Source organism: Microcebus murinus, chromosome 18 (assembly GCF_040939455.1).
Source record: "Microcebus murinus isolate Inina chromosome 18, M.murinus_Inina_mat1.0, whole genome shotgun sequence".
NCBI lineage: Eukaryota > Metazoa > Chordata > Mammalia > Primates > Cheirogaleidae > Microcebus > Microcebus murinus.
In genome coordinates this window covers 8,568,465-8,576,033 of record NC_134121.1, presented here as the reverse complement: position 1 = coordinate 8,576,033, position 7,569 = coordinate 8,568,465, and the positions used below count along the sequence as shown (strand labels likewise).

The 7,569-nt window shown below is 59.5% G+C and overlaps 1 protein-coding gene across 1 annotated transcript in view; it reads left to right on the top strand.

The window, feature by feature from the left end:
- Nucleotides 1-2,891: 2,891 nt before the first annotated feature.
- RAI1 (retinoic acid induced 1) overlaps nt 2,892-7,569 on the top strand; it is a 118,934-nt gene continuing 114,256 nt past the window's right edge. Inside the window, exon 1 of the mRNA XM_012747908.3 lies at nt 2,892-3,317. The gene's annotated coding sequence lies outside the window, so the exon portion shown is untranslated. The remainder of the gene's footprint in view (nt 3,318-7,569) is intronic.

The window sequence follows — 7,569 nt, the reverse complement described above, 5'->3', positions numbered from 1 at the left end:
AAATAAAGATCCTTGTGGATGTGATGAGATTAAGGGCCTTCTTGAGACGGGAGATTATCCTGGGTTGCCCTGACTGCACTCGCAAGGGTCCTGTGACAGGAGGCAGGAGGGCCAAGGGAGGAAGTGGGAACTGTGACAGTGAAAGCAATTATTTGTTTTCTTGCCTCTGTCGGCTTCTTGAGGTCACCAAGGGGTCATCAGCCAGAAGCCTCCGAAGCCAGAAAAGGCCAGGATCAGAATCTCCCCTGGAGCCCCCAGAGGGCACCAGCCCTGCCGGCACCTTGGTTGTAGCCCATGAACCCCCAACCTCTGGAACTGTAGAGAGTAAAGCATGTGTCGTTTGAAGCCACTAAATTTGTGGTGATTTGTTACAGCGTCCCTAGGAATCTAATACCCATGGCAGGTAACTAGCACACAGTAGGTGCTCAAACATGGCAGTTACTTTGACCCCACAGGAGCTCTCTCAGTGTGCACGCACGTCCCTTCCCCTCTCACCTTCTGAGACAGCCGCCCTCTTCTCCGCCTGGGTTCCCTTCCTGCCCGTCCTTCAAGGCCTGGCTCCAAGGCCACGTCCCCTCAGCCTTTGCTGCCACCCAGCAAGGCTAATGTCTCAGACAAAACAGTGCCTGAGCCGTGGCCCCAAAGAGGCCTGTGAACCTCTACCCCCAGCACCGAGCATGGGGCCCAATGTGTCCAGCCATGTAAATTTGATACCAAATTGTATTTAAAACAAACAAAAAGCAAAAAATACCAATTCCAAGGCCAGAAAATGGGCTCTGCAAACTTGAGGTTCCAGGGGCTTCCCTCCCTCTCTGGGTGGAGGGGCTAGTCTCTGGGACCCTGTGTGGGAAGGAGAAGTCGCCCAGGGAGGCCTCCTCATCTCGCCCCCATTAGGGTTCCTAGAGCAGGCCTTCCCCTAGGCTCTGCCCAAGAGCAGGTTATGGCAAGGCAGGGAGGGCAGGAGACCAGCTGGGGTGGGGTCTAAGGGACCCCGGATGGATGAAAGGGACCGTTCCCATTTGTCTAGCTCCTCACCTGAAGTAGCGCCAGCAGCTCCTGCATGCCAGGCTCTGGGCAAATGCTTTGCACACATTACCCCAGGTAATCCTCTCAGCAACCTCATGAGGTAGGCACACTATTATACCCATTCTGCAAGTGAGAAAACTGAGACTCAGAAAGTTAACTAGTTTGCCCAAAGCCATCCAGCTGGGCAGAGAGGAGACAGGTTTAGGAACCAGATCTGTCTCCCCCAGAACCTATGTGCTTAAAACACTGGAGTCCACGTTGAGGCCCAGCTCTGCCTTGCGCCTAGCATCCGCTCTGGGAGACTGGCGGCCAAGCCTGGTGGAAGGGCTATGGGTGCCAGTCTTGGTTCTGTCACTGTAGCTTGAGAACCTGGACGGGTGACTTTACCACTCTGTGCCTCAGTTTCCTCATCCACAAAATGTGATGAGCCTACCTCACAGGGGGGTTGCCAGGATCAAGTAAGACACTGTACGAAAAGGGGTATAGTGCCTGACAGAAGAAGGGCACCATACCTATCATCACACCTTGTTTTACAGACAAGGAAACAGAGGTTTGAGAGAGGGGATTCACTTGTCCCAGATCACCTAGGAGCTCTGACACTTTGACCACCCCACCCCCACCCCAAAAGCAAATGGAGCAGGCTTCCATGGGGCTGTGGATGGGGTCCTGCCCACAGAGCCCAGAGGCCGGGTGGGATTGGAGGCTTCCCAAGCAGATGGCAGTGGGCTCCCACCTGAGCTATGCTGAGCAGAAGCCTTGGAGCAGCAATTGCTCAGGAGTCTGTAAGTTCATACGTTCATTCACTCACTCATTCATTCAGCACTCCTCTGCTTAAAATCTGCCAATGCCTTTCTTCCCATAGCACTAGAATTGCAACCAAATTCCTCACCAGGCCGTCTGCAGCCCTGCAGGCTCTGGCCTTCCATGGTGACTCTGACTTCAATCTGCCCACTACTTGTCCCCTTGCTCATGGCCTCCTCACAGTTCTACTTACCAAGTTCTCTCTTGCCTCAGGGCCTTTGCGCTTGCCCTTGCCTCCACCACGAATGCTCTTCCCAGCCAGGTATGATGGCATATACCTATATACCTATAGTCAGGAGGCCAAGGTGGGAGGATCACTTGAGGCCAGGAGTTGGAGTGCAGCCTGGGCAACATAGTGGGAACCCATCTCTAAAAAATAGATAAAAAAGAAGAATGCTCTTCCCCAGCCTCTGTCCATGGCAGTTCCTTCCTGCTATTTAGATCTTTGCACCAATAGGCCTCCTTCTCTCTCCCCCAGCTAAGTAGTCCTATCCATCACTTCCCAGCTAATTTTCTTCCTAGCACTTACTGCTCTCTAAAATTATCTTCTTTATGTATCTAAGCATTTGTTTGCTGTCTGTCTCTTCCCACCAGGATGCCAGCTCTATGACAGCAGGGACCACATTGTCTCTGTTGATTCCTAGCGCCCAGGAAAGTGCCAGGTGACCAGCAAATGAAGAAATTTGTGTACAGCCCATGCAGTTTTGAAATCGAAAATGTTTCTCAGAGTGTAAATAGGCGGTCACAGGTGAGTGCTAGGGGTGGGGTGAAGGGGGGGGCCTGACCCGAGACTGGAAGCACCTGAGGGCAGGATGCGGGTCCAAACCCTCCGCCTAGGTTACAGCCCCCGTCCGGGGCCCCTTACCGCGGCGTCCCCAGGCGGTGGCGTTGGAGTCCTCGAGGGCCGCTCCGGGATCCCACGGCGAAGCCCCCTCCCCCAAGGCCGGCGGGCGGGGTGCGCGCAGTGGGGCGCGCGGGCCGCCAGGGGGTGCTGTCGGGGCGCGCACGGCCACTTGGCGCCCGGGCCGCGAGCGAGCGCAGCCAGGCCGCCCGGGAACTTTTTTCCTCGCGCTCTCGCTCTCCCTCTCCCCCCGCGCGTCGCCCGCCGCCCGCCGCTCCGCTCTTCCTGTGCGGAGGGGATCGCATTTCCCCGCGGCACCGCGGACACAGGCAGGCCCGGCCGGTGCGCGGCCAGGGCCCGGTCCCCGCGCCGCCGGCTCCCGCGCCGCCGGGCGCCGCCCCCGCTCGCGGCTGGGCTCCGGGAGGCGAGTCGGAGCGAGGCGGCGGCGCGGGCAGGAGGCGAGCCGAGCAGGCCGCCCCGCCCGCGGCCCGAGCGCCGGCGCGAGGAGGGGGCGCCGCGGCCCACCCTCCTTCCTGCCTGGCCGCGGGCCGGCCCGGCCGCCGTGCCCTGACCCCATGGCCGCCCGGGCCTCCGGGCCGCGAAGTCGCAGCGCCAGACCCAGGGCCCCAGCGTGAGCGCGGGCGCCGAGGTGAGCAGCGAGCGCCGGGCGCGGGCCGCCGGGGACTGCGCCGCGGGGCGGGGGCGGCGGCGCGGGACGTCGGGATCCCCATCCCGGCCGGGCGAGGAGTCCGGGCGGGCGAGCGCGCGCGCCGGGGAGCGATGTGGGGTCCTCGGGGTCACTGCTTTGTGTGGCGTGGGGGGTGCGCCAGGGCACCGGATGGCCGTCTGGGGAGCTGCAGGGTGGGGGCGCCCTGCGCCGCGGCTGAGGGAGGGTCTTCTGGAGGATGTGTGCGGCCGGCCGGGGTCGGAGGGGGCGTGGGGGCGCGAGGAGCGAGGGTCGACTGTGGCGGGGGCTCTGCGTGCGCCGGGGCGTGCAGTGCTTGCGCGCGTGGGGTGGGGACGTGGGGGGCATTCGCGCGGCGCGGGAGGGGAGCTTTGTGAGTGCGTCCGGGTGGGGGGCGGGGAGCTGACTTCTCCATGCGCGACTGGGGCCCAGCGTGGCCGTCGCCTGGAGGCAGGGCCGCGAGGGGCGGCGAGGGCCGTGCGTGGCGAGATGGGGCGCGCGGGGCTCTCCGCGGTGTCCCCACCCGGGCAGCGGCGCTGGGGCCTGTGCGCAGGCCCGCCACTGGGCAGGAAGCAGCCCCCCGCGAACCGGGGAGCTCCGTGGCGGCCAGACCTGGGGCGCGCAGGCCCTTCGGGGGTGACGTCACGAGTGGGGGCACCGGACACGCGAGCCTGGTGCCCCCCAGACAGCGGCGCGGCCAAGCCCCCGGCCCTCTGGCCCTTTTCTGGGCTGGGCCGCTGCGCCTTATAGGCAGTGGACCCGGGAGGAGGACATGGGGGCAAATGTGGTGGGGGCAGAGGGGTGGCAGGACGCGGGGGTGACATTTGGAGCGTGGTCGCACGGGGGCCTCCGAGGAGGGGCGGAGGGGAAGCGAAACACCGGCTAGGCCCGAGGTCGTTGCGGCCCCAGCTTCCTGGGGCGCCTGTTTTCCCAGCGAGCGGTTTCCCTTCTCGAGGATCTTAGTCCGCAGTTCCCCGCCAGGGGCCGGAGCGCGGCCGGAGCCCTGCCCTCCTCCGGGTACCCCGGCTCCCGAGGGAGCGGCGGGCTTCGGCTCTGAATGGAGAAAACCGAGTGTAACAATGCGCTATTGGGGGGCTGGGGGAGGGGAGGCAGCGCGCTTGAATGGCGGAGCCGGCCCCGCGCTTCCAGCACGCCTCCCTCCCTCCCTCCCTCCCGCAGCGCCTTCGCGTGGGTTCGGCGGGCCCTGAATCAGAGACCCACGCGGGACCTGCTCTGTTCCCTCCCACCCAGAGTGCCCCCTCTTTCTTTCTTTTCCGACGCAGCGGTGTATTGAGAATTCAAGGGCATTACATCTGGTTGCAATCCAGTTTCATGCCATTGCCGGGCTAGGACCTTGCGCTGACGTCAGAGCAGGGGAATTACTTCTTTTTATTTTATCTTTTTTTAGTTGTCTGCTGCCCTGGGAGGGGGCGGGGTGGGCTAGGCGAGCTCAGATGTGGAGGCGCCAGCGCGATGGGAGCCCAGAGCTGGGGGCTCTGCTTCCCTTCCTGCCACCGCCCCCTCCATTCTCTGCGCAGACCTCTCTCTGCTCAGGGTCAGGCCCACCCTGGGTGGGGGCCAGCCCTCGCTGCAGACTGAGTTGAGGCCCCTCCCGACTGACCACACAGCTGCGTTTTCAGAGGCTTCCCTGGGACGTGGCCCTCGGGATCTAGAAGCTGGAAAGTAATCTAGTTTCCCACCCCTCCCCCCTTGATGCTTTTGGGGCGTATGGGGCCCAGGAGCAAGGAGAGATGGCCTTTTGGGTGACACAGAAGTGGACACAGTCATTCTGATCATAAGGCAGGCTCACTCCCAGCAGTTTGGCAATAGCTCTCACGGTTAAAAGCCTTGGAGAGAAAGAGGATGTATTAGGGTGATCCAGGCCCAGAAGCCAACTGTGGAGTGGGCAAAATAGGGCCTTTCCCAGCAGCCGCCCATCCCTCCTGCCTCTGCCAGATGGAGGGAAGCCGCCTTTCTCTCCCACTGGTCCATGAGGCTCTTGCAGGCAGGGACCCTGTCTCACTCTTTGGACCCTGAAGCCTAGACTGATGGCTTTGCTTTCAAACTCCTGCCAGTGACCTATAGTAAGAAATACAATTTAGGTCACAATACCATTCACACCCACTGCATATAACTGAAACAAAAGTTTAGTGAAATAACTCCTCTACTATGTCTGCTGCTCTCTGATACTTTCTGTTCTAGTCTATTTGATTTTTTTTTTAATTGCTGGTTTCAACCCACTGAATTAATTTCACAGTCCATGGATGGGTTTGAAAAACAGGCCTTGGAAATGAATCTGCCATCTAGTCATTCAACAAACATTAACCAGGACCCTAACAATTCTTCTCTTTAAGTACTCAGGTAACACATGGATATATTCTCATTGCAAAAAATGCAAATGACCCAGAAGTTTATAGAGTAAAAATGCCCTTGGCACCCTCCCACAGGTTAACTGTTTGAATGTATCTTCCAGACTTTTTGCTAGGCACTTAATGCATACATGTGGCATGTATACCCTTACAGACATAGCTTTTTTTCCTCAAACAAGAATACACTGGTGGCTCTCACTCTGTGACTTCCTTTTTCCTCTCCATTTGTCTTGGAGAGGTTGTAGGGTGAGATATTTCAGGGCAAGGCTCTGTCTGGGTTGACTCTGGGCTCCACCACATTCACTGAATGAGTTATCTACTTCTCTGTGCCTCAGTGTCCCCATGTGTACGATGGGAGTATAACACTATGGACCTCCCAGGACTGTTGTGAAGATTTAATCAGTTATTGCATATAAGGTTTAGAACAGTGCTTTTCCCAGTCAACACCGGTTGCTAACTTTATCATATTATTCTTATTATTCTATTTCTGTGGCAGCCCACGTTTGTACCTCATGGCTTTTAGCAGCTGCCTGTGGCCAGGGCGTGTATGTGTCTTTTTCCTTTCTGGCCCAATGTGTGGCTCCACAGGGAGGGAGGAGGCGCATGTAACTGCAGCGGTGTACGCAGAGCAGTGTCTCTGGGGGAACAGTGTCCTGTGGGCGCTGGACCTGAGGGAACAGGGGTTTCAAGGACCTGCTGTTTCCAAAGTCTTGTGTTTAATCCGAGCAGGAAACATCCCTGCACCTGCCCCCCAAGGAGGTCACAGCCCAGTGGTTGAGTGGAGACCCAGATAATACCTTGGCCAGAGTTGGGGTCTTGGCGGACGTTGGGGCTTTGTGGAGAGGGGCTCTGAGCAGGTGCTTCAGGCATGGTTTGGTAGGAAGGAGTGGGGCGTTTCTGGCAGAGGGGGCTTAAGGAGCAGAGCAAGTCTTCGGAGGGTGGCAGGGATGTGGCCTGTGCTGTGGCCAGGAGGGGAGGCCTGGGCTCAGAAAGAATGGTGGCAGAAGAGGCCAGGCTGTTGCTGGGGCCTCCTCACTGGCCTCCCTGCCTCCATCCTACCCCCTTCCAGGCCCCTCTGCTGCCTTCTGAATAAAGGTCCCAACTGTGGTCCTCCCTTCACTGCCCAGGGACCATTCAGGTGTCCTTCGCCTGTGCTGCCATCATTTAAGCCTCGTGGCCAGCTGCCACAGCCCACCCCTCCTCTAGGTGCTGTCATGTGCCTCCCTACCTCTGTGCGCTTGCCTGGGCTTTTCCTCCCACCTGGATGCCCTCCACCTTCTTCCCTGCCTCCCAAGACCAAAACAGACGTCCTGCCTCCTCCTCCTCTGACCTCCGAGGCAGAGTGAGTCATCTCCCTTTGTCTATACCCCTGGCATCGCGTTTATCACGGAATTATCGGCAGTTCTGTCAGTGTCTGGCCTTCCCACGAGGCTGAAGCATCTAGGCCTGAAAGCACGTCTCCTTCCTCTCTCCGGCCCAGCGCCAAGGGCGAGGCCTAGAACACAGGGCGCTCAGAAATGCTTCCTGGCAGAAGGGCCAGGTGAGGTGGAGTGGGTGAGAACCCAGACACTGCTTGCTGTGGGCCCCTTCAGTCCTAGCAAGGGTGTGCACTCTTTGTGGGTTCTGTGTTGTCAGACTGTAGCTGAGTAGGGTGAGGGGCTGGGGGAGCCAGGGCCAGCTCCCCAGGCTGCTCCCTGAGGGGGCTGGGAGAAACTGGCTCATCCTGTTTCCCCAGGGACTGAGGCAGAGCTGTGCCCTGTTCTGGTGGGTCACCGGGGATCTGAGATTGGAATGTGACACCAGGGAGAGGGAGGCAGGACTGGAGGTGCAGGTTGGGGCTTGGCTGG